Below are 27,479 nucleotides of genomic sequence, written 5' to 3' on the forward strand. Positions count from 1 at the left end.
CCATTGCACAGTAGACCACAGCGAAAGCAAGAAAAACTGAAGAGCCAATCTGGACAGAAAGCGAGAGAGAGAGAGAGAGTCTGGACGGAGGGCCAGGGAGGCCTGGGAAGGCAGCACTGTGGAGAGCCAATTTCTGCTTGGTAGCCTGTTGCCTCCAAGCAGCCTCTGGGGGCCTTTCCCTCCTGGCTTGGGAACTCTCACCTTGGAAATTGCCAATGACAGTGGCTTGCAACAACAGAGAGAGCACAACTGTCCATTAAACAGCTGCTAAAGGCCAAGCACTGTTCAACAGTTTATCCACTACATGTTCATAACTACCCTCCACAGTAGTTACAACTCTCCTCCATTTTATGGAAGAAGAAATAGCTTATAAGTAGTACAGTTCATATTCAAAAGGCAGTCCATTCAACTCTAAAAGTATGAACCATGCTCACTTCACTTCCTGTTCAAGAAGGGAGGAGGAGTGGAATTTCAGACTCCTCCGAGGCAAGAGAGGCAGGTTCAAAGACAACCTATCCCAAGTTAGAACTCCAAAGGTATCTGCTCATTAAAAGACATTGACATTATGAGCCAAGTGGGCTTTCCTTTATTAGCCCAATATCACAATCACCATTTATCATATTTTTATGGAATTGTCTTCCAAAAATGAAATTTCAGAGCACAACTTAGCCACGCATTCATTTAAATATTACAGTGTGTCTTATGTACTTGGGATGTGGCAGTGAACAAAACAGGCCAAAAAACTCCAGCTCTGATGGAAATTTGACTATGGACAGAGAAAGAGTTGACATTAGGGAACTACTATTATTTTTATTAGGTGTATTAATTGTGTGGTGGTGATATGGAAAAGTGTGTTCTTATCTGCTGGAAATGCATATTGAAATATTTATGGGTACAGTAACATGATATCCGGGATTTGCTTTTACTACTTCAAAGTTGGGGAAGGGGATTCATGGGGAAACAATTGAAACAAGATTGGCAAAATGTTTATAATTGTTGAATCTGGAAGATGGGTACATGGGGGTTCATTACGCTATTTTCTCTACTTGCGTTTAGTTGGAGATTTCCTTAATTAGAAGATGCATTCCTCCCTCCATAGAGCTTTAAAGATAAACAGTAATTCCTGGTGTATCTATCAGGCAGATATGTGTGCTAATCAGGAAAATAAAGCAGGGAAGGGAGTGGGAAATGCTGAGAGGAGGGTGGATAAATATAGTATTTCTACACGCAAGCAGTATTTATTTATTTTATACACGTAAGTTAATAAGACCTGGAGGAGTTGATAACTGCATCAAGATAAGGCCTTAATACACAGGAAGTTGAATAAAATGGTAATTGAAAGACACACAGTCTTCTGAGAAAGAAGAGCAATTTGAGTTTTCTTAAAGAGGCCCATTTAAAAGAAATGTTAATGAAAACGATGGCGAACATTTGCCTGACTTTTTCTCCATGTTGGAACTAGGTTTTGCAAACATATTAAAGAATGATTGGCTTTGATCTTCATCATAATCCCAGAAGCTGGTGCTGTTTCCCTCATCTGTAAGTCGCTGCCCCTTAGTTTAGGGAGGTTAAAAGTCTGTTCAAGGTCATGAAAACTCTAAGTGATGCAACCCAGTTTGAATCCAGGTAGCCCAGTGCCAGAGTCTGAATGTTTAACTGTCATACCACACCGCCTATTGCGATCGATAAGTAGCATCTGGACAAAGGAAGGGTAAAAGATTAGACCTAAATATCAAGCGTTGCCTTGATATTTTCTGAGTGGTGCCGTGGGTACTGCGGAGGAATAAGGCAGATAGGGGAGAACAGCCAAGAGTAAGGTTTTCGGGGCTGGATGGTGCTAGAGAGCAGACACTGCAGGCAAGAGGCCCAGGCGGACCTCCAAAGGAAGCTTCTTCCGAAGCCCAGGAGGATGAGGGCAGGGATGGAGCGAGGATGGAGGGTGGGGGAAGGTGGAGTCATAAGGCAGGTTCTCCACCACTTCTACTCCAACACACACACCCACCCACCCCCGCACACAACACCTTAGGCACTGATCTTGTTCTAGAACATGGCGCAACAGTATCAGACTGCAACCAAAATTTACCTGACTTAGAGGCAAGAGGTGGCAATTGCCAAGGTGATATTGATTTATTCGAAAAGTGAAACTTCTCTCTGTGCTGAGCACTGTTCGAAAACATTGGAAATACAGCGTGAACAGCACAGGGCCTCTCTCCTCATGGAAGAACAGACAAGAAACAACTATATCCTTTGTTAAGTGTTTTTAAATGCTATGCATACAAATGAAGTAGAGTAAGAAGGCTACAGTGGCCTCCAAGGTACGGAGGTTGCCGTTTTCTAGAGCACCATCAGGAAGACTTCTTTGATAAGGGGACACTTGAGCAGGGCACTGAAAGAAGTGAGACAGTAAAGCTTTGATATCCAGGGAAGAATGTTCCAGGCAGAGGTCATGAAAACACTCTGAGGCCGGGGCTTGTTTGGCGTATTTGGGACCAGCAGAGGGGCCGGCAAGCCGGGGGAGGGTGGGCATGTGTGGAGGAGGCAGCAGGAAGCAGATCAGAGTGAGAGCGCGGGGCAGGGGTCCCACTGTGGGGGCTCGGAGGCCGCTCCGTGGGTTGGCTTTTGACTCTGCGTGAAATGGGAAACCGTTAGAGGAGTCTGAATTAGGATCGCTTTGGCCGAGGGGGCGTGGGGCTGAGCCAGGAGACCAGTTGGGAACCTACTGCACAATCCAGGCAGAGAGAGAAGGTGGCCCGGACCAAGTGGCAGCAGTGAAGGCTGTGAGAAGTCATAGGATTCTGGATATTTTGGAGGAAGAGCCCAGTTTGCCTATGGATTCGACCTGAGATATTAGAGGGAAAACATGACCAGAGAGACACCAAAGGCTCTCTACCTGGGACTTGTATCTCCACCTGAAGTTCTACTGTCAACCCTTCTGTTGGGTTAAGCCATTAGAAGAGGCCTCTATGGCAACACGTTCACTGGTCAGATTTGTAATCTAGATACATCAATCCATGCTGGCTCACCAACTATGCTAGTGGGCTGGGCAAGCGAGGAGCATCTGAACGGATGGGAAGGGGACATGAATAAGTGAATATGGACTGATAACTGTTTAGGAAGTCATTGTTGACTGATTGGACAAGGCAGGAAAGGAAAGAAAAAAAAAGGCTTGTCCTGACCAATGAATTGCAGTGCTATTAACTAAGAATTGGAAAAAGAGGGAAAAGAAACAACCCCAGGAAGTTAGAGGTGGGTCTGGAAATGGAGATTGTGAGCCCAGTTCTGGGTGGGTGACTTTAAATCAATTGTGCAAAAGCCAATAGATAAATCTCAGAAGGCATATGAATAAGAGTGGGAGGCTCAGGCGGGCTGCAGCACAGTGTTTCTCTGGATTTATTTTGAAACACAATAGGCCCTCACTATTTGAGCCAGCAAATTTAAATCAGAATATTTTGAGAGCTATTTCATTTGATTATTTTCTAGTAGGCAGAGTAACTAACTGGCTGACATGCCAGTTCTGAGTCAACCTGCTGCCTTTGCCAGCATCTTCTCTGTACCGCTGCTCCCAACTGAAAGATAATTAATCAGATTCTGTCGCTCCCCTGCCTCAAACCCTCCAGTGGCTTTGCATGGCGCTGCTTTTTTCTTTTCAACTTTATATTTTATATTGGAGTATAGTTGATTAACAATGTTGTGTTAGTTTCAGGTGTACAGCAAAGCAATTCAGTTACACAGGTACCTGTATCTATTCTTTTTCAAATTCTTTTCCCAATTAAGTTGCTGCAGAATACTGAGCGGAGTTCCCTGTGCTATGCAGTAGGTCCTTGCTGGTTATCCATTTTAAATACAGCAGGGTGTACTTGTCAATCCCAAACTCCCTAACTATCCCTCCCCCCGCCCCACCCTGGTAACCATAAATTCAGTCTTTAAGTCTTGTGAGTCTGTTTCTGCTTTGTAAATAAGTTCATTTGTATCACTGCTTTCAGATTCCTCCTGTAAGCGATAGCAGCCGGGTATCATACGCTATTTCTCTTTTAAGCCACGGTAAAGACCTTCAATATTATAAAGACCTACGAGATTCAGGCCCCACCTCCCTCTCCACCTTCACCTCCGGCTTTCTTCTGCCCCCCTTGTTCACTCACAGCCTGCTTTTCTTTCCCTAGAACTCATGGAGTTTATGTCTCTCTTAGGGCCTCCATATGTATTTTTTTTCTCTCTGCTGAGAATGTTCTTCCCTCGTATCTTCTTAAGGTCACTTCTTATTATACAAATCTTGGCTCGATGTAACCAGCTCAGACAGGCCTTTCTGACCACCCAGGCAAATAGCATGCCACTCCCCGGCCCCAACCCATTTCCCTCTTTTCTTTTCTTTAAAGCACTCATCACATGGATTTTCCCCCTTCACTCCAGATTTGGTCTGTTTTGTTCATCACTGTATCCCCAGAATTCAGGAAATTATCTTTGTTGAATACACGAATTCTAATCTGAATTCCCGAGTGTAATGTATAGTCTGTCTCTACTACAGTAAAAACCAATGGAACAAAGTGTTCCTCTTGCCTCTCTCTTACTTTTGCCTCAGGAGAAAGGCTGTTCTTCCACCACTGAGATGTTTTTTCTCAGTTATTTTCATGTTGGTTTATTGTTCCAGACGTCTAGTAGCAGGGAATAAAACTTAAGTGTGACACCCAGTAAACATAGTAAAAGAGCCACTATTTATCAAGGGCTTATTATGTACTGGGTGCTATATATACATTATGCATTTAAGCCTCACAATATCTTTATTATACAGTCTTACCCCCAGGTTAGCAGGCATTTCAAATAATGTCCAAATGACATATATAGGCTGCCTAATTCCAGACTATTCCCACATTTCAACTCTGAAACCTTAGAAAAACAAACTTATCTCTCCCATGCACACCATTTTTCCCATAATTAATGTCATAGAAACAGTGCTTGAACTAGCATTACAATAAGTAAGCAAAGAAAGCAAGAAAGTATTAGATTTGATTGCTATATCTATTATGCATACTGAAGTATCAAGTAAGAATTTTCTCTTTTAAGAGCATGGTATTTCATTTCCGAATATTTGCAAAGTATGTTTTCTGCTCATAATAGTAATCCGAAGCCAAGGGGTTTTTTAGAATAGTTATTGCCAGCTATTATGCCTTTAGCTAATACAGAAAGGTGCTTTCTTCACTTATATAAGAAGGTAAAAACAAACACCTGTTAACTTCCTATTTGGAAATTTCTTAAACTATAGGATTAGATTAGATAGTACTGCATCTTGATGTGGCAGATCATAAAGTGCAACAAATCTCTTTTTGCTCTTTAGGGGGATTCTGGATTTTGAGAGGTGTGGCTATTACAGTGCTCATCACAACTCGATTTTTAGAACGTCATAGTATTTGCTTTCCTATCAGGATAAGTTCTAAAGGGGAAGAAAGAAGAAAGAAAGAGTGCTTCTTAATAATGACACTTTTGGGAAATCCTCTGGATTCCAACTTGCTCGAGGTAATGCTTCCTTGTGATTGGTACATCCATAGGCCACAGGGGTCCACGTACCTCAAAAACATTATTTTCACATTGTTTTCCTTGCCATTTTAGTGTCAAGATCAAATATCATTAAGTATTGTGATTAAATGGCAATTCCTTAGAGTTTAAACAACTGTTAAAGGAGAGAGGGGAAAATAAGCATTTATCTCACACAGACACTGAAGAAAAGTGGAAAAAAGCCAAGACCACCAAGATTTTGCTCCATAACTATATTCCATAAGCTTACAAATATTTCCCAAAGCACTTTTCCTAGACACAGCCAATCCCCATCAGCCCATCTGGGAGCCCATTCCCTGTCTGTTCCCTGCCCATCTCATCACCCTTCCAGCCTCACCCTCATTAGTCCTTAGCAAGTAATTCTCTAAAAACTCTGATCTAAGGTGTGAAGGGCACGAGGTAAAGGAAGGGTTTTCTTTCTTTTTTTGTTTTTAATTTTTATTTTATATTGGAGTATAGTTTGATTTACAATGTTGTGTTAGTTTCAGGTATACAGCAAAATGATTCAGTTATCCATATACATGTATCTATTCTTTTACAAATTCTTTTCCCATTTAGGTTATCACAGAATATTGAGCAGAGTTCCCTGTGCTATACAGTAGGTCCTAGTTGGTTATGTATTTTAAATATAGTAGTGTGTACATGGGACTCCCAAACTCCCAAAGCGTTTTCTCTTTAAAAAATCACTTTTAAAGTCTACGTCTCCTCTAATAGGCTTCTCCTCTGCATACTCCACTCAGTAATCCAATATTCCTGATTTTGACTCTTGTGCTTCATAATTCATATGTTTAGTTGATTCAAATTTTAAAAGTGTGAGACAACTGAATACTTAAATGGTAAGCTGTTTCAGACCAGCTACCGTATCCTCCTTTGAAGCAGCTATAATATTTAAGGACAACATAGATGCTTAAGCTAATAACAGGTTTACATGGTTAAAGGGAATAAACACAGGATCGTATATTTATGCCCCAGATTACAGTTTTTTCCTCTCTCCCGGCACATCAGAGAAGCACAGATGTTAGTGTTTGAGGACTGCCTGTAATCATACGGCCATGGGAAGCTGAACTCTGTGATGGTCCCCACTCCTTCCTCGTGGACTTGTATCTTCACACACCCCTTCCACCCCGACCAGCATTCCAGCCACAGGTCGGAGACAGCCTTAAATCATCTTTAGGCTGGACCGTGGTTAATATGCATCCCCGGAATGCCTACAAATGGCCTTTCCGTTGCATCTACTTGTTTCCAAAGACTCATATTTCAGCTAGAGTTGGCAAGGGTTCTAACGACCCCCTATAGCATGAGGGCTTCAGTCACAGGAGAAGGTGGAGGAAGGATGTGCCTGGAAGGGAGCAAGGTCTGCGTTTGCTTCCTCCGTGGCCTAGTGCTGACAGACCCTTCCCAGCCAGGTAGGGTGCAGGCAGGGAACTTTGCCGGGAAAGGGTGGGAGTTGCTGGAAGTGTCCCAAAGGAGCAGACTGCAGGCGGGCAGAAGGAAAGGCACGCTCACCATGTGTGGAGGGCAGGCGTGCCGACGTGTGTGCGGGACTTGAGTGACATGTTGAAATTAAAATCAAAACAGCATGAAAGCACACTTTATTACAGCCAGAAAGAGCCAAGTATTGTCAAAGCTCCCATTGAGTCATCCATCCAGAAGCTGAGATCCTGGACAGAAGGGGAGAGTTGGAGCAGGCTCCCAACTGGGTTCAGAAAAAGATCTTGATGAGGGATAGAGTTTAGAGGGTGGTCAGAAAGCAAAGACTTAAGCAGTGTTTTACTCTCTAAGCAAGGACGAGGGTGGGGAGAGAGAGGAGAACACTGCTTGGACAGTGAAAACCCAGAGACTTGCCAGAGGAGGGAAGGGGGGTGGCTCTAAAGGGAGCCCCCTCCATTTCATTATCACAGAGGACCTGATTGGTTAGAGGAATGATCAGCCCCTTGGGATACAGAGAAGAAGAGGAGTATTTATGTTACATTAAATCTGGGAAACAGAAGGAAGTAAGCTCCAGCTAATGCCTTCATTGCCCTGAGGAAGGCATTTCTGTGCATTAAAGATTCACACATCTCTACGGACGGCTGCCAGAAGGAATTATCGGCTGCAAGAGCTGCTCAACTTCATTCCTACCCAAGTTATGTACAGGCCAATTTCACTTCAACAGGAGTCACCAAGACACTTTGCCCATTGAGATGACCAAAGCGAATGTTTTAAACTATTTTTAAAGCACGTTGGATCACAAATGTCTCACAATACTTTAATTTACTATACTGTACTCTTTGCTAGTTCCAAGTCAATCTTTCAGACCTAAGAAACAGAAGAGACAAACTCAGTTACAATGTAAACCATCGGAGCTGAACCTTGCATGCAACCATGGCGTAACACTAACTTATTCAATGGATATTTATTGAGCACTAATGTTAATGCATTTCATTGCTGCTAAGATGCACATTTTTCACAGCTTAAGGATGCATCTTACGGGAGACTATGTCAATTTTATTGACAGCATTTCTTCTCTCTTAATGGTACATTAAAAAAGGGTGTATTTCAAAAGCATCTTAGATTTGATGAAACAGGGACTCATCAATCTCATTAAAGTTGCAGTTCAAACCTTGCCTTCTCTGACAGGCTTCCTGGAGCACCAGTCTACGGTGGCCCATCCCTTACCCTGATTCTCTCCGCTGACTGATCATATCATTATGGAGACCGTGGCTCTTGTATTCACTGCTATTCCTAGAGCAGCATCAGGCATCATTCCAGGGATAGTAGGTTCTCAATAGATGACCCTGGAATGAACAAAAGTTGCCATTTATTGAGCAATCACTACACGTCAGACCCTGAACTAAATGCTTGTCAGAGAAAAATAATCTCATTTATTCCTAGCAATTGAGAGGTCATTCTTATTATTGACTTTAAAGATGGGGCAGCAGGTAAAGTGGAGAAGCCAGGACTAGATGTCAGCTCAGCCTGACTTCAAATCCAGACACATCGGTGCCATGCTATACTGCGTATCACATACAAAGCCTGGAAATGGGTCTGCTTCTGCGAGTGGTCCAAAGATGGGAGGCAGGATCTCTGAAGCTACAGAGAAGAATAAGACTGTTCCCCCAAACTTGAAAGGTAATATTTGTCCACTGGGCATCACCACATTTCTCTGTCCTTCTACATGCTTCACGTGTAAGGTCCTGTGTTAATATGGAGGTGCAGGGGCCCATATTTCTTCCCAATAAGATCAGGAGAGGCTCCACGAAAGAGATGTATGTTTAAACTTTGTATGGATGGATCCCACCATTGGTGAGAGAGAGCACAGCCCATATAGGGCTCTGTGAGTTATCCTGAGTGAGAGAGACATAGAGTACACCTGGGAAGGTGCTAGGAGAAAAGTGAGCATGAAGGTCTTGGGTACCATCCTGGGGGGTTTGAACTTCATTTCATATGATCAATGATTTTCATCAATGACCCGTTTCAATGTGGACTTTATTCCATCCCAGCTGAGCTTCTCTCCCTGTCCTGCATCTCACTCAAGGATGAATGTTGAAATTTGGTGCTGTCATTCCTATGTCAACTGATCGCTATGTCTAACAGAGACCTCTAAGCCCAGTGTAAAGAGAAAATAAAGAAGAGAGACTGGAAAAAACAGTAACACAGGAGATTTGATTATAAGTCAGTCTATAGCGAGTCAGCTTAGATAGAGCCTATGAAATTTATCATTTGGGGGCGCCACAAAAATACTAAAGGATATCACAGACAGAATATTTCATTTAGGACACAGTTGGCAAACTACGGCTGCCATATTTTTTTTTCTTTTTTTGGTTTACTAACATTTATTTAGATTTCCAGTGAAAAGACTGTTTTGTATGGTTTTCAAGCAAAGATTGGCTTTTACATTTTTAAAGGATTTATGTAAACAACCAATCCCCCCTTCTACAAATCAAAGAATATACGACAGGCATGTACATGGCCCACAAAGCCTAAAATACTTACCATCTGGCTCTTTACAGGAAAAGGCTCACCACCCCCTGACCTAGAACTTCTCATCGTCCTCCTCCATTTCTATTCAGACTCAGGTCATTTAAGTCAGGGCTTAATGTGGCTGGACACAGAGTGGACAATGGTAAGATCTATTTGCCACTTCAAACGTTAGATTTATTGATTCCTTTTATGAAAATTCTAAAGTTTCAGCGATTATTACACTCACACACATTTCAACTTTGTCTTTGATCTTTTTAAAAGATGTCCTTCTCACACTTGAGGGCTTGCTAGCTTTTGGCCAAATGCTGAAATGGTTTGATCTTCCTAATGCTGGTGATAAGTGGCTTCTGCAGGCTCAGCGCACCCTGGTCATTAAAGCTTACCCAAATAGCTTTCTTAATTAAAGACATCAGTTTAGTACATCAAGGGGGCGTAGTTGGAATCTTTTAAAAGCATAGCCTAACATTAACACTCTTGAAGTTGCCCTTCCTCCAGGATTATATGGGAAGGGGGAAAGAAGAGGAGGGTTAGGGATTTTTTGGATCTAGGAATCCAGCCTACTTTTGCTTTCCATCAAACAGTAATTCAATATTTACCAAAAGGAGATGTTTAGGTTTAGAGATTTTTTACATGGCTTGTAGCTGAGCAGAGAAACATTTCTGGGTAACTTTGTGTACACAGATTGGAAATATACTTAAACGTGACTCGAACATGAAAACTCTGCTAGAACTACAGGCAGCTCCTAATCACTGGGATGGGGGTCACCCAAGCACCCATGAAGTTGTTCTGCAGCATCTGGATGACCTGTGGCCTAGTTACTTTAACAGCAAACCCAGGCCCCCTCACTAGGATGTCCAGCCTATATTTCTATCATCTCTGCTAAAGCATCTGTTGCTTTTCATCAGCATGAGCAATATGAAGCAGAGCATGGAGCCATCTATTAATTACTTGAAAGTGGGCCCTGCAGCTAGTAAGTTCTCCTTGGCACAGACGCCCATAGTCCTGAATGCCCAACTGGTTTGGGGTCAGCTCTTCATTTTATAAAGCAAGATTGACGCAGGCGGTGATGAAACATTAATATTTGAGATGCCTGCCACACATAAGCACGAGGTTGCTTAGGGTCTTTGTCTAGAAAATGTTTCTATTCCCATCCCTGCTTGAATACATGAACATTTTGCTTTGGAAACCATGTTCTTTTTTTTAAGTCAAAAGAGTCAAGGGATTTTTTTTCTTAAAGAGTGAACCTTTACATTTAATTTAAAATCTGTCCCCATGCCACCACCATTTCTAGGTAGTGAAGTTCAGGGGTAAGAGAAGTGATCCTGGGTTAAATCACAGCTTTGCCAGTTGAGAGCTGTGTAAGTGCCAGCAAAATCACTCACTCTTGGGGCTTGGTTTATCAACAATAATCATCTTGGAAGCACACAGTGCGCCCACCACTTACTACAGATTAATTTGTTAATAATCATCAATGCTCAGCACCGCTCAAGAGGGAAGGGTCACTACTTCCTAAATTTACAGAGGAAGGAATGAGCAAAGGTGAGATAATCCGGAGAGAATGATCAACTATGACTGCTACATTTTCTCCATTATAAAATAATCCATGTCTAAATAACTTCCTTAGAGGGGTCAAGGTCGCACTGCTGTTGAGCTGCAGAGGCAAACTTCATACACAGGTCAGCTAGCTCCAGAGCACTTGTTCTTAACCACTAGCGCTTTCACAGATCTTTAAGATGTAGGGGCTTGGCTGGATCATCCAAGATCCATCTAGTTTTACTGTTCCATGGATATAATCTCGCCTGCATGAGGATTCACAGATGGCAACTGTTCGAAAGACCAACTACTCGCTAAGGGGGAGGGAAGAGAAATCCGTACAAAGTGGATTGCAGCCTTTAAAAATCAGAGCATAGATTCAGGAATTGCTTTATAGTTTACTAAGGGCTCAAAAGATTTAGTGCTACTCAAGCATTTCCTGTGTTTATGTGTCAGACTACAAACCATTAAATCACTTAAAAAATCATAGCCTCAAAAAGGAGGAGAACAAAACAGCACTGGTTATTCTTGCTTTTGAAAACTTACGTCGCCACTTCCTATCAATTTGTTAAAAAATGATCATTTAATCTTTTTGAAGCACAGATTGAGTCTCCCAGGCAAATATTTAAGTTTGCATTTGGTAACATCGTCCATGTTAAAGTCACTGAAGGAAGCTGGTGCCCATGGTGAGGATGGAGATGAGCAGGAAAAAAAACCATCAAGGGGGCTTCCCTGGTGGCGCAGTGGTTAAGAATCCACCTGTCAATGCAGGGGACATGGGTCCAAGCCCTGGTCCGGGAGGATCCCACATGCCATGGAGCAACTAAGCCCGTGCTCCACAACTACCGAGCCTGCGCTCTAGAGCCTGCGAGCCACAACTACTGAGCCCATGCACCATGACTACTGAAGCCCGTGTGCCTAGAGCCTGTGCTCCACAACAAGAGAAGCCACCACAATGAGAAGCCCGCGCACAGCAACGAAGGGTAGCCCCCACTCGCCACAGCTAGAGAGAGCCCGAGGGCAGCAACGAAGACCCAACACAGCCAAAAATAAATAAATAAAATAAATTTATAAAAAAAAAAAACCAAACCATCAAGGGAAGCAGGATTCAGGCATGGGTCTGACTGCCAGGTGCCCGTTTCTCACTGCGCTTTGCCCTTCAGTGGAAGGCTTCAGGGAGAGCTATACCAGGGAAAAGGAAGGTCATGCAGTGACAGTTGTTGATGACCTTATGAGGATGATGCCAATGAGGAAGGAGAACTCTGGGGAAACGTTTCTTTGGGGGCGTTGGTGGCTTAGACACCAGGCTTCAAATAGGACCAAAAGCAAAGTGAGGAATTGGGAAGTCAGACTCAAAGATGGTAAAGGACCATAATATCAAACCATCACTTTTGTATCTAAATCTTAAATACAGTAGACCAAACAAGTACTACGGGGTGGGAGTGGTGCGGTGAGGAGTGAGCTCGAAGCTTTAGAAACTCTCTGGTTCCTCTAAATCACTTCACAAGGGAGAAGCCAAGGCCACCAGAGGTGGAGCAGCTTGCTCAGATCTGACTTGGCAAAGATGAAATTAGAATGGAGTTTCTTATTCCCTGGACACGATGAGCCTGGAAATGTTTTAATAGCGTTTAATCAAAATCCAAAGTTCATAAATTCTTTAAAAGTATACAGAAACTGAGCGGCCCGGAGACGCTGATTTTAACACTTGATAACTATGTTTATAGCATTACACGATCTCTCTAGGCCTGCCTGGAATTCTGTTCGAAGACGAATCTGACGCGGAGTCAACATGCTGGTCTCCTGGTTTAAATACGAAAACACAGGAAGTTCTGTACCCAGTCGTCGGAAAACCCCCAAACCAACTCTCCCTCTGCGATCGACCTTGTCTTCCGCGATGCCTACTGCAAACAGCCTTCCCCCGACTCACCCTCTACAATTTCAAAACTATGTGCAGTAGCCTTGGCCACCTGAGGGTGGTACAAAGGGAGGGTTAAGGACCAGAACTTAATGAAATACCGGCTCTACAAACAAGACTCCACCAGAGCGTTTAAAAAGTCATCCACCTCATTGTTTCCCAGGAACGGAATGAAATGCCACAGCTTAACGACTTTTCCCGATTAGAACCTCCCTAGGCTTCTGATTTAAGAACCAAAGTCTCACCAGAGGACACAAAGCGCGGGTGGGGGAGGTGCTGCGGGCATCACCGCAGACCCTGGCTGTCCTCCGAGGCCAGGAAGGTCGGCAGAGCCCCCGTGGACCAGGTGTTACATCGACCCAGTGATGGACGGGCCACCGGCTTTCGACGCCGCCCCCCCCCGCCCCCCCCCGGGGGGACGTATTTGCAGAGCTGGGACACCAAGGCTAGATCTACAAAGGCAGGGATCCTGCCAGCCAAACGCGCCACAGAGCCCCGGCCTCCGACTCCCACCGCGGTTCGCCGGTCCTGGGGGCCCAGGCGCCCGGGCCCGGTGGTGGGGAGCTGACCGCGAGCGGCGGGCGCTCGGGTCCCGTTTTCCGACTGTGCCGTTTGGGCTGTGAGTGTTGGGTTGGTAACACTCCTGCGCGCACTAAGGAACCCCTTCTCCGCCGCAGCAGCCGGTGGAGGGACGGGAGCGCCAGAGACTCGGGGGCCGGGACCCGGGGACGCGGAGCCCGGAGCCGGGCGGCGGCGGCGGGCAGGGGCGGGCCCGGGTCCCGGCGGCGGGGCGCTCCCCCGACCCCGCCAGCCCCCACCCGCGAGGATGCGCGCGGGGGACAGGAGCCCGGCACCGCGCTCCGCTCGCCTCCACCTGCGGAGCTGGGGCGCCGGGCCGAGGGTGCCCCGGGCCCCTTCCCCTTCCCCGAGGCTCCCGGCCGAGCGGTCCCGTCCCTGGAAAAGGACCCGGTGTCCATTGAAGCGGGCGCTTACCCGGGGAGAGGCGGCTCCCGGCGCGGGCCGCGCTCGCACGTCGGCCCGGGAAGGTGCGGCTGCGCTGCGCTGCGCTGCGCCGGCTCCGGCGCCCGCCGAGCGCCCTGCACCGCCGCCCCGGCTCGGACTTCCTCTTCCTCGGGCTCGGCCCCGCCGCTCGGCCGCGCTCCCCGCTCGGCGGCCGCGCCCCGACCCGCCCCTCCCGGCGCAGGGATGCGGGCCCCGCCGCCGCGAGCAGCGGATCTGCGGTCCCTCCTCCCCTCTGCCCGGGCGAGAACGGTGGGGAGGTGGAGGGGGAGAGAGAAGGAGAAAGAGATTAAGCACTTGGACTTGTCTCTGGAGCGTTGCCAAAGAGAGCAGTCAAATTACAGCCCCCGGGGGGAAAAAATTACAAAAAAAAAAAAAAAAAAAAAGAAAAAAAAAAATCCCTGCTACTGTTTTCGTAGACACATGACTTTTCTTCATGTTCCGGGATCCTCAGGTTTAGCTTTCTCTTAGACGTGATAGTTTCCCATACGATTTTGTAAAAATAATACCCCGAATGATTAATTCGACGTTTTAGTAGTAACACAGAAGCTCTGGGGTAATAATATGTACAAAGAGGGAGGAAGCTCACTGTTTTTCAGGCGTCATTACCCTAATGACCTCAGTTAATGTACCAACTAACCTTTGCTTAGAGAAAGTAAAAGTGGAAAAGGAGGCAAAGAAGACTAATCTTTGAAATAGCCAGATAGGTGTTTAAAGGCACCGGCTGTGTGTGCAGTGAGATGATGACTTGAGTCGAAGGTGCCTAAGATGAACGTCAAAGGCATGCGAAGTGATTTCTCAGCACTTACCTCTCCCTTCAAAGGCAGCCGTATGTGTTTGCCTATTGACTCCATTAGGTTCTGTAGTTCTTAAGAATGCACTCTTACATGACTTGTTCACAGCTCTTCAGCTTTAGCAGTTACGAGCTGTGTGGCCTTGAGAGAATTATTTAACCTCTCTGTGCCTCAGTTTCCTCATCTGTAAAATGGGGATAATGATGACAACGCCTACCTCACAGAGTTGCTTCTTGTGATGTAAATAAGATAATGCCCAGGAAAGGCTTAGAAGGTTCCTGGCACACTTGCTGGATAAATGTTAGCTATTATTGTTGTTGATCTCCCCCTTTTATCTGCTCTGATGCATGAATTCGGTTATGGAAATTATCATAAAGATTTGAAATAAAATAAGGTTTTGAGCAGTAGGACCACACAATGTCATAATTCTCTCCCTACAACGTGCAGTTTATATTCTGTTTTACAATTTATTTTGTCTCCACAACTGACTTGTATTACCTAAAGCTATGAGACTGGGTTATGCTCGGGGTACATTTACCATGGAAGATTTGCAATGCAACTCAAACAGATTTTAGCCATCTTCGAAGCATGGTTTCCGTTGATCTTGCAATACCCTTGTGAGGTCGGCAGGACAGGGGCTAGTTTCTTTTCACAGACAGTACCTGCAGACTCAGGAGGCTGAATCAGACCCTTTCCAGTACCCGGAGCTCACACAAAACCGTGGTTGTCATCCCGTCTCTCAATGTTACTTTCCATGAAGTGAGCAGGAGCCCGTCACCGTACAGCATGTACCACATTCATGGTCTCTATCAATCCTGTGAGCTAGGTGCTGGCCCTCATTTGACACTTAGATTCAAAGACCTTAGTTTCAAAGAGCCTAACTGATGTGTTAGTGTCTGACAGATGGGGTTTGGGGACCACTTGGAGAGGAAGGGAAGAGAAGCAGGGTTTCCTGGTTCCCTGCAAAATGTGCTCTCTGCTTCCCCACTCCCCAGCCCCACAGAGTCACACATTTCTTAGCACAGATGACTTAGGGTAAAGCAATTAGTGAAGCGGTGTGACCATCAGCTGCAGACTCTGACACTTACTAGCTGCAGATAACAATTCTGAACTTTGGTTCTTTATCTACGTAATGGTTATTATATTTCCTGCCCAGCTCACTTCATTTCACCTCAGTGTATTAATGAGGTGGAAGGTGGCTCCTGGAAACAGGAGTGTGAAATCTCTTTTGTTGATGCTGTGTGCCAAGCACAGCATTAGGTACCTAACCCTCATTATTACTCCTGATTCCCAAATAAGTACATTCTGTCCTTCAGGTCATTAGAGAGTGACCTTGAAATCGCCTGGTCTGACACACCGTGTATCTAGTTTATCGTGCGTGTCCTGGGCTTAGGTCAATTCTTAACTCATAATAGATATAAAATGTTCAGTGGGTGGATGGATGAAATGACAACATGAGTTGTAAATGCTATCACGCAGCATTCCCTGTTGCAATATGCTACTCTCCCCCTTTGTGGAAAATAATCCAATGGAATCCAATGGAATGATTTTCTAATGATGCATCCAGTATCAGGAAAATTTTTTTGGTGAAAGGTCTTCCTAATGCTATTATTAATGTCAGTCAAAGTCAAAGAAGGGAAACAGAAACCACTTAAAGTATTTACAAAAAAGAGACTTTAATGCAGGGAATTTTCTCCACAAGTGATGGAAGAACCAAGAATCCAACTGGAGACAATGAGGCCATCCAGAAATTAACAATAGTGGAAAGCCACATTCACCCCTGGAAGGAAGGGCGGGGAGAGGGGTGTGTTACAGATGGGAGGTGTCTGCCCTGTGAAATAGCCACCGTCTTAGACACTGGCAGGGAGGGGGAGAAACACCTGTTTCCTCCCTTCCTTCACCCTCAGTCCAGTACCTTGCATTAGATGAAGCCAGCTGACAGAGGACTTGGAACACTCCGCTTGCAGGGACATCCCCGCTGCCACCCTGCAATCTAGTGATATTGAGCAGAAAAAGGGCACGAAAGATCTAAAGGCAACCAACCTAGACCTAGTAGATCCCTCAAATCATACCCTTTTCTTTCTTGAATAGATCAGATCTAGAAGAAATGTTTTTGCTTTTTTGAGATCATTGAGTGTCTCTTATGGCTTCTCAATCATCCCTCATACAAACCTATAACCCTTAAATTACATACAAGGTCACAGCCATTCAGGAAGTTTCAGTGACTTGCTCAAGGCCACACACTCTATGTGGCAGAGTGGGCTTCAGACACGGGGCTGTGCATTCTGGTTCTCCATGTGTCCCACTAACTCAGCTATTTCTAGTGAAAGGCAGTGTGACAAGACAGTCTCGTATAGAATCACATTTCAGAGTCACTGATCCATGCACATGTAGGAGTTAATGTTTGCAAAGCGCACAGAGTTAAAAGGCAGGATCATGCCTCACTTTCATTTTATGACTTTGGGTGATAACTTTTATGGTGCCAATGATGGCTGCACTCAATTTATGATCACCCAAGATCAGAAATATCCTGTACACTAGAGTATAGGAGCACCTCAGGAAAAACACAGGTAGCATTTATCCTTTTTAACTTTTTAAGCTATTTCTATTTCAAATTTGGTTTGAAAAAGATCTAGAACATTCTGACCGTGTGAAAGCATTTGGGATAAGAGAAGGGACTTATGGCAGAGTCTCATGTAGGGAAGACAGAAAACCAAGAATGTAAGCAAGTGCATCGCGGCTTCAAATTCTCTCCAGCCAGGAGTGGCGATCAGAGTCAATGCTGGTGCTGGTGGTCCTGTCTCTCAAGCCTCTAATCAACTAGAAGATTTAAAAATCAAGAAGTTGTGCTTACCCTAAAGAGTGGAAGGTAAAATAAGAAAGGTCCCTAATTATTAATATCTAGCTAAGCTGGGCTTAAAAGTAGGTAGAGGAGGGACTTCCCCGGCAGTCCAGTGGTTAAGACTTTGCCTTCCAGTGCAGGGCGTGCGAGTTCGATCCCTGGTCGGGGAGCTAAGATCCCGCATGCCTCATGGCCAAAAAACCAAAACATAAAACAGAAGCAATATTGTAACAAATTCAATAAAGACTTTAAAAATGGTCCACATCAAAAAGATCTTGAAAAAAAAAAGTAGGTAGAGGAATTCACCAGAAATCCTGATACTTCAGAATATCTGCATTGCTGCATAGATAACTAATAAGAACCTGCTGTACAGCACAGGGAACTCTACTTCACTTTGCTGTACAGTCGAAACTAACACAACATTGTAAAGCAACTATACCCCAATTAAAAAAAAAAAAAAGAATTCACCAGAAATCCTGATACTTCAGAATATCTGCATTGCTGACTTACAACAGAGCACCTAAATTTCCCTTTACTAGTGCCTAGTGGCTTAGGGTCTGGTGTCCAGGAGGCAAGTGTAAATTCATTATCTATCAAGGATAATAAATATAGTGAAGGGTTATCCCACCCATTATTGGGATAGCATAGTGAGGGCATCAGATTCCTTAAAAAGCGTAATCATCTGCTCCTAAAGAGACCCCAGTAGAGGAGGAGGTCCTCAGATATCAGCCAGGGCAAGAAGACAGCAAAGAAGCACCAAGAAATGCAAAAAGCACGACAGAAATGTGCCAGGATAACAGAAACGTGTGAAAATAAGAATTGTAAATAGCTCACGGCCACCATCATAATTTTATCTACTCCTTCAATTGCCTAAACGTTCTCAATTTTGATCAATATAGTAAAGTAAGATGTATGTGTACATGCTTTATAAATATTGATATCTGCAGGAAAAAATTAACCAAAGCCAATATTATTGTATGCAGATGGCCTGAATATCTCTGTGGTACCACCATTCTCAGTGGTATTATACCAAAATAAAGCAACACTGGACAATTTATGCTTCTGCTTTAGAAGTAGCTTTATTTTCAAGTTCATAATAGAGTATACATTTGGAAGCTCTTGAAATTTGGTGTATTTTTTGAGCCTTTTTCTCTATATCAGACGTGTTAGAGGGAGGAGTTACTTCCAACTTTATTTCTCAAAACAACTATGTTTAGAAGTTCCCCTCAGGAAGAGTCCTTTGGAAATGGAGTGGGGTGGCAGTGTTTGGTTGTCCCAATGGAAGGGGAAGTCTACTGGTGGTTGGGTGCCAGGGTGGCTAAACTTTCTGCAATCTGGCACAGTCCCGCACCACGAAGGTTTGTCCCATCCTAAATACCAACCACATCTCCTGAAGTGCATTGGGAGGAGTCCCTTCAGCCTGGACATCTCAAATTTAAGCTCTTTTAGGGGCCAGGCTAGGAAGACATGAAATATAGTAAGATTAAGGTTTTACTGTGCATGATGTTTCATTAAAGGCCACTGAAAACACAGGGACTCTAGAATATTGGGCAGAGGCAGAGCAAAGGACCAGTGATTGGCGCCCGCTGCGGTGATGCTGGTCCCAGGGATTCCTGGGTCCCATCCCTCCTCTCACTCAACCAGGCAGGTTGTTTGGACCTTATTTGCCAGTTGGAGTGTGTGGATTGAAGGAAGAGCACATCTGAGGCTCAGTTAGTACATGAGCTAACACAAATTAGGAGGGGAGAGATTTTTAGCACACTGAAGCCCATACCCTGTGTGTTGTTACTTTCAAATGGAGTTTAGTGATTATCTAGTTTTCCTTTCTTCCGTACAACTTCAGACTTAACCTTACTACCTGTGTGGTAATTTTACATTCAAGATCTGAATGCATATGCTGTAGAAAGGAATAAAAACGGAACTAATTCTAGAGAACAAAATGATCAGTGGAAAAGGGGGAAACGCCATAACTATTCTTGTTCATTAATGCCAAAAAAATGGTCTTTGAGACTGTAAATTGGCAGTTCTCTTTCAGATCCAACATCATCTTAAAAATAATTATCCAGGGCCATCACTGAGGTCTCTGTATAACAACTCTTTAGAAGCTGCTGGCAAATTTGGAGACTTTGGATATTCAACAGAATGCTCTTCTTTTTTTCATTTCCATTTCTCACGGTGGCAGGCTGTTTCTTGAAGGATAAAAAATACCTTATTCCAAGCAAAAATTCTAGAAGGAAAAGTTCCAATGAAACCAAGCTTTCAAGATTGTTCTTGCATCAACTGCAAAATGTTGTTTAAAATGTTTGGGACTAGGAATAAAATGATCTAGAATTTGGTTTTCATATAACAGTTAATAAGTTAAAATACGAACTTTTAAATATAGCTCAATCCTGTAAGGCAAATGCAAAATTAAAAAATTAAATCCCATGAAATTCTCAAAAGAAAGGAAAATTCATTTTGAATGGGGAACATTGATATTTGAAAATATGAAGACCTAAAATTTAAGCAGAGTTTAATAATGGAGGAAGCAGTTATCAGTAGGCTTATAAAGCATAATCTTTGAAGAAAGCGTGATGACACGGGGGAGCAAAGGTAAAGTAAGCAGTGAATGGAGAAGGATTAAGATTTTATTTTATTTCTGGGAGCTCCTTGAAAAATGAGAACTGATGATGATATCATTCTAGCCCCAAGATCCTTTCAAGTTAGCACCTTCAAACTTTCTGATTTGCTAAAATATTATGGTAAACTGAGTTTTCCTCATATATGTAATTTATAATAAATATCTCAAACTTATTTTTTTCTCCAAATTCTTTTGTTATTAAACTTAGGAACAATTTTATTCATCACCTTTACCAATCAGACTCTATTAACATAGAGTATCCTGGATAAACTTAAGAATTATTAAGAATAAATGAAATATTTTTAATGTATATTAGTTTTTTCATGCTTGCTCAGTGAATATACCTTGAATATTTAGAATCATGTGTTGCATCCATTAAAGACTGGTGACATCTCCTAACTGTTTCTCTTTTGTCACTACTCTCGTCAGAAGAGAAATGAAATCCACCTTCCCATCACAATCACAATTGCACATGTATTTCTGCCTCTTTGTACAGATCTCTTCTTTCTAGACTTCTCTTTTTTTCTTTTTATTTCTGAGCCCCCTTCCCCTCAAAAAGTCAACTTTATTGATATTGTCAAAATCCTTATTATAGTGTTTTCTTTCCAGCTTAATTCTGCAAAACCTGATTACATGATATCAACATATTGCGTATCAATTCTGAGATGTTCCACTTTTCTTTGGAATTTTGTGATGAAACAAATTAACCAGAAGCCGAAGAAACATCATGCTTTTTCTGAATTTGTTACATTAGAAATCATTCTTTTAAAAACTGGTTTCTTCATTTTTGTAATTTCCCTTGACTTATTCATCATAGTTGGACAACTGACTTAGGTACAGACCAAACCCTCCTACCAAATATCTAGACAGAAATATGATAGAGGATGAAAACCCCACAAATTACATTACATTACTGCCTGTGTAGACTGGAGTTCTTTGTAATGCGATTAACTCCAGCCACACCCAGGATACTGGTTTCAAAGTAAGTTTTCCTGTAATTACAGAAGGACTTTGTTTATGGAGAACCCAGTTGCATGATCACTTTCCAGCAACCAAACACTTTCCTGAGACTTGACTCTCACATTCCCAGCAAGATGTTTTGAGCTCCTATTCCTTTTAGGAAATGCATCCTTTCACCTTTCAAGAACAGAAGGGGTCTTTTAAAACTATTCAGCAAGTTAAAAAAAAAAAAAAAGACAAACTTGATGTGGGCTAATTCAATGAATAAACATCTCCTGTAATCTTATAATAAAAATATCATACATCATGATGAAGCACTATCATCTATTCTTTCCAGTTCTCTTACTCTGGCTTTAGTTCAAGTCCTCATCACGTACTTCCCTGACAGGGATAGGTCCACTTTCAGGCTTCCATGCACTCTGCACAGTGCTGCTGCCAGCCTGATCTCAGTAGGACACTGTTTGCATAGCTAACAACACAGAAAGGACCCTCATATGGTGAAAAGCAAAACCAAGCTGTGTGGGCGGGAAGGACTTTAAGAGTGTTGACCCAGAGAGTAATCAAAGACTCGAGCCTTCTGAGTAGTGGGGAGACTTGCCCAGTGGCCTACAACCTGCACTTCTCTCTCTGCACTAACCCCTGGCCACTGCTCTTCCCAAGCCGGGAGGCATCTAAGCCCTCTTCCCCCCGCCGCCCCCCAGTGCTGTGGTCCTTTCCAGAAAGGAAGCTCTTCCCTGGGCTGTCACTCGAAGCTGGGGCAAGTGGCTTAGCAGAGCTCATTTGGAGGAGAACACGCCTAATTAAATGTCAACATTGTCCAGGCTTGCACAGGGGTAAAGTGGAAAAAAAATGTAGTTGAGTTTAGGATTATGGTTGAGGAAGTCTCTCTACTTACACACTTAACTTTGAGAAGTTGTAACTTGACTGAGAGTTGATCTCTGAATTATATTCTGTTTTATCTCCAGTGCAAGGAAATAATCAGCCTATTGTGGATTATCATGGAATGTGGCCCAGTTAGGTACCTATAAGCATCACCAAGTTATCCTAAATCAGGAAGATGAAAGAAGAAGGGCTTGACAGGCTTGGGACAAACATATTTGCCCGAAAAGAAGGTGATGGATGTGAAGCCTTACAATGTCAGTCTTACTTGTTTCATAAATTTCTTAGTAAGAAAGACTCGAACACTTTACTGGGTTGTCTGCATACAATTTGCCGTTTGTTGTTTACATATGCACTTATATTCAGTGCTTTAGAAAACTGTACATGAGTTATCCCCTAACGTGGATATGTTAATTTTCAATTAATTTCTTATTTGCTGACTTCACAGTATTATGTGTTCAAAGAGTCCCTCAGGATTGTTAAAGAAAAATGTTTGAACCAGGGGACGCCACTCTCAACTTGATACTCAGAGTGTACAGACAAGGGAAGGAACATCTGTCCTCATACAGGAGAGGAAGGGTATACCTCTCATGTGACCATCGGCCACGCCTTGAACAAACTCCATTGGCTCTCTACTTTAGAATCCAGTTCAAATTTCTTAGCCCACTATTTAAGGCCTGTTAATCTAGCCCCTATTGACCACCTTGTCTTTTATCATTATTATTATTATTCCACCCAAATGTTTCAATTAACCAAATCTACCACTAAGTAGTATCCCCATATTATATGATATCAGGTGAATTTCTGTGTTTGTGGCTGGGATGTGCTTTCTTGTGTTCTTTGAGGAGACGTGCTGCCCTTCCTCCAAGGAGAAGTTTTAGTTCCACTTCTTGTAATGGGTTTTCCTAAACACTCCAGGAATAAGCTCCCCACTCAGAATGTCCAAACCATGCACTGCCTACATCCTCTTCCCCTAAAACTGCAACAGGGACCAAACTACTTTACTGGATGTGTACTCAACGTGTGATTATTGACAAGGGTAAGATAAGACAGTTAATTTCATAATGGTCAAGCTTGCATGTACACATTTTAAAAAAAAACCTTGACAAACAAAATTGATATAATTGAAGGTGGTTATTCATATAATACAATGATTCTTTGATGGATTCTTTATATAGTCAGAGCCTCTCTACTGAAGTGTTTTTCACTAGACAGCTAACTACTTGGCAGATGCATAGGGGATAAATAGCTTAAACTAGATTAAGAGTAACTTTAGTGCATTACTCATGTCCCTCTTCATAGAAGAAGGCATTCTCCACGTTGCCATAGAACTTTCTGGAATTGGCAAGTTCTGTTCAGTGAATGAGACGTTGCTGTGAATCCATGGCTGCTACATCTGAAGTGCAAAGCTAGTAAATTGCAGACTGACAGAATTTTTCAGAACTGGAAAGGAACAGTCTAGTGCAAACTTTCAAACAACTTCCCAAATAACTCGTGTCAAGAAAACAAAATAAAAATGCCAATTTATTTGTAGATGACTAAATATGTGGGGCAGTTTTTATAACTGAATTCTGCTGTGAGAAGAGAAAGACCCAGTCACATAAGAATCATGGTCTATACAGCAGCTTCCAGTGTGTGCCTGGGTTACAGCCGGTCACCTGGGGGAGGGGAGGATGGCTCTTCCTCAGCAGATCTGTCAGTAGAGCTGTCACTGTGAGGAGGTGAGAAATACCATCCACACCAGCCCATGAAAAGGAGGAAATGCTCAGGGGGTAAGGGTACTTTCCAGTGAAGGATTTTTTTTTTTTTTCTAAAGAGGTGGGAATGTAACATTTTTACTGGAAAGGCCCTACACTCACTTCTTGGGCTTGGCATAAGAATGGTGCAGGTAGAAAGATGTGGTCTAGTATTGCTAAAGTCCCCTCATTCGCTGACCTCTTGGAGGAACTTGATGTAATGGCCTGCCTGCCTGAAAAGTAGCTACATTATTTCATTCATAGGTAAATTCATAAGTGCATTCACTAGTTCATCTGGTATTTGCTGAGCCCCATGTATGTGCCAGGACTGTGCTAGGCTCAGAGGAGCAAAAGAGATGCCATTCCAGTTCTCATGGAATGGCCATATAATGGGGAGAATCCATTTCAATGACTTAATACCCAAATCAGTATCAATTGCCCACTGTGTGAAAGTCAAGGATATGAGGATGGATACAGAGACATCTATAACCTACACAAGAAGTTCAGGGGAGATGTCCCTAAAATTGTCTTTTGAGCTGGGGTCAGAAGAATGTGTAGGAGTTAACATGCCAAAGGAGAAAGGACAAAGACAGAGAGAGTGTTCCAGGCAGAGAGAAACTTTGCAGCCAGTACAAAGCTGCTGAGGCAGGAGGGGGGAGCCACTGGGAAGAAAGTCCGTTTGGCTGGAAGGCCTTGAGTGTGGAGGGGACCCAAGTCAGAAGGGTGTGGCTTGGAAGGAGGTAGTGGGTGCAGCTTAATTGGTGTCTGATGGCTGAGGGAGAAGGAACTCTAGGTCAGTGTGCTATGAAGGCCAGGACTTGTGAGCCCAGTAGATTTGTGCCCCAGGCATGTCACTTGATTTCTCCGAGTTTCGGTTTCTTAATCTCAAGGAAAAGATGGCATTTGGAGGCAAACCAGAATTGGTTTGCTCTTCTGTTTTTTTCATCCAGAGTGTGAAGATAATTATTTCTGTCCCATCTGATTTGTAGAGTAGTTGTGAAGAGAAAGTTAGATAATGAATGAGAAAGCACTTTGGAAGATTGGAGAGCATGATAGAATGAAGGTAATAATACAATATGAATGACAAGAGTGACAAGTAGAGGTCCATCAGCCAAAATGCGGCTGTTCCTGAGGATGAAGTCAGGGATAGGGGTGGAGACTGATACTAAACCAAGAGCTAATTTTTCTAATCTGTTATGGAAATAAGTTAGTTCTTTATTTCGTGTTAACCTATTTAAGCCAGTTTTGTGATTAGGCTGGAAGTTTTCTTCTCAACCTGGTTAAAGCCAAATGGAGCAGAGTAAGAATCTCACCTCCTCCACTTAATTGCTATGTTATTTTTCTATTGCTGCATAACAAATTTCCACAAATGTAGAGGCTTAAACCAGCACCCTTTTATCCTCTCAGGGTTTCCATAGGTCAGAATCTGGTATGGCTCAGTGGGATTCTCTGCTGAGGATCTACATGCAAGGTATTGGCTAGCTGTGTCCTTATCTGAGGTTCTGAGGAAGACTCTACTTCCAAACTCATTCAGATTGTTGGCAGGATTCAGCTTCTTGTGGTTGTAGGACTGAGGTCCCACTTTCCTTGCTGGCTGCCAGCTAAGGTTCATTCTCATCTCCTACAGGCATCTTTCTAGTCCTTGAATGTGGTCTCCTCCATCCTCCATCTTTAAGCATCAAGCTCTTTTATGCTTCTAATCTCTCTGACTTTTTCTTCCAGTAATAGGCAGAGAAAGCTCTCTGCTTTTAAGGATTTATGTGATTAAATCAAGTCCACGCATAATCTCCTTATTTTAAGGTCAACTGAGCTATATGATATAACATAATCATGGGAGTGATATATACTTGTGTATATGTATATCACTCATGGGAGTGATATCTTATTATATTTTATATATATATATACCTGTGTATATATATTCACAGGGTCCGGGGTTTAGGGCATAGAATCTTAGGAGCCATTTTCAGAATCCTGCCTACCACAATTTCTCAAGGTGACCCTAATGAGATTGTTACTTAACCTCTATTTGTCTTAGCTTCCTCACCTGTATGATGGAGTGAAATCATACCTTGAGGCATCGTTGTGTTGATAAGTGAAATAAGATAGACATTGTGCCTAAAACTATGTTGTATTCTCATTCCCTGGCATCTCACATTCAGTTTTGTACATTGAGAGCCTGGTTAGCTCCTAATGCCAGAGGAAATTTTCTATAAAAAAGAGGAATGGGTCCTCTCCTTTACAAGTTTGGATGTTCTTTCAGAGCTTTGTGCTATTATATTACATAACCAGGATTCGATTTCTCTTAAGTAGCTGAAAACTGACGTATATGCTGCATGTTTGGCATAAATTAAGAACTTGGACAAGAGAAAAACTTGCCAGAATTCAACCTTGGAGTGTTTACGTCTGATCTTTAAAAAAAAAAAACAAAAAAAGAACCGCATTATGTCTTGGCAGTAAAAGTAACTTCTTGGTGGTAAGAGGAAAACAGGAGTTTATATATAATTGCTGGAGTTCAGTTTGTCCTGCCAATTTTATGGGTAAATTCCTTCAGAGCCTACTTGCTTTTAAGACTGCAGAACCTGATGAAAGAAAGCATGGTTCTACCCTACTTCTTTAGTTGTAAAGACAACATAGTCCTTGCTCTGTGATGCTTCATGCATTCCCTCCATGCAACAGTAAGTTTTTATAGATCCCCCTTCTTTATTAATATGAAATTCAACAAAAGAGCTAACAGCCCTTAAATCCATCAACTGGCTGTAAATCGAAGCAGCTGCATCATGAGTCACTCAGAGATCCGTACAGTGAATGGGCTACTGTGCTTCCAGGCAGGAGACAGAGCACAGCCCTCCCCAAATGGTCATTCTCCCCTAAATCAGTAAAATTCAGGTTAAGGGGAAGTCAGAACTGCAGGTTTTCACACATCTTCAAAGGCAACATGGTAGGTGATAGGGGGATCCACAAACCTAAATACTGGTATTAATTAGCTGGAGAAGAGTAGCTCCTATTGTGAATTTCAAGTGGCCTTTCAACTGCTTACTGTCCTTCATTTCTCCAGCAATAGAATTAGTAATTTTTGCATATTAATATTTGCCTTATAGGAGTATTTTCAGGGTTCGTGTGGTAGCATGAAAAAAATGCTTTGAGGGGAATCTTATCTGGTGATTATGTATTTTCTGTGTTTTACTGCATGGCCTAAGCCGGAGATTATCACTAATGACATGGTCTTGGAGGAGGACAGCAAAAAGAAACATGGTGTACGCTCATTCAATCACAGGCAGCCAGGAATCTTCCAATCCGCAAACGTCCTTCACTCACTCAGTTCAGTAAAGTCTGGATTAAATAAAACCTTGGGAAATGGGATGTTATGGCTTACTGAATTTGGGGGTCACTAGAACTCCCTTTCCTTTGCAATACATAATATAGAAAATCTTCAGAGATATTGATGCCTCAAAATACCATCTTAAAATAATCGGATCTTTTTCTCATCGATACATATCTTGTAGCGCAGGGTTAATTCTTTCTGAATATTAATTCTTACTGTAGAATAATGAGGATGACCATGGTGAGAATAGCCTAAACTGATACTCAGGCCTCATCACAGAAGTCACTTTAAAAAATATCCTGCATCTCTGACAGGATATTTTCTCTTAGTTTACTGCTTTTTCCA

General features: G+C 43.0%; 1 protein-coding gene across 4 annotated transcripts in view; it reads right to left on the reverse strand.

Moving 5' to 3' along the window:
- PLEKHG1 (pleckstrin homology and RhoGEF domain containing G1) overlaps positions 1 to 17,269 on the reverse strand; it is a 223,315-nt gene extending 206,046 nt beyond the window's left edge. For 2 of the 4 annotated variants that reach the window (XM_082474411.1, XM_082474413.1), the window contains exons 1-2: positions 13,952 to 17,269; positions 8,206 to 8,324 (exon numbers count right to left, since the gene is read on the reverse strand). The gene's annotated coding sequence lies outside the window, so the exon portion shown is untranslated. The remainder of the gene's footprint in view (positions 1 to 8,205; positions 8,325 to 13,951) is intronic. The other 2 variants (XM_082474412.1, XM_082474414.1) reach the window with 1 other exon arrangement.
- Positions 17,270 to 27,479: the final 10,210 nt, after the last annotated feature.

Source organism: Balaenoptera physalus, assembly GCF_965194825.1.
Source record: "Balaenoptera physalus genome assembly, chromosome: 9".
Classification (NCBI taxonomy): Eukaryota; Metazoa; Chordata; class Mammalia; order Artiodactyla; family Balaenopteridae; genus Balaenoptera; species Balaenoptera physalus.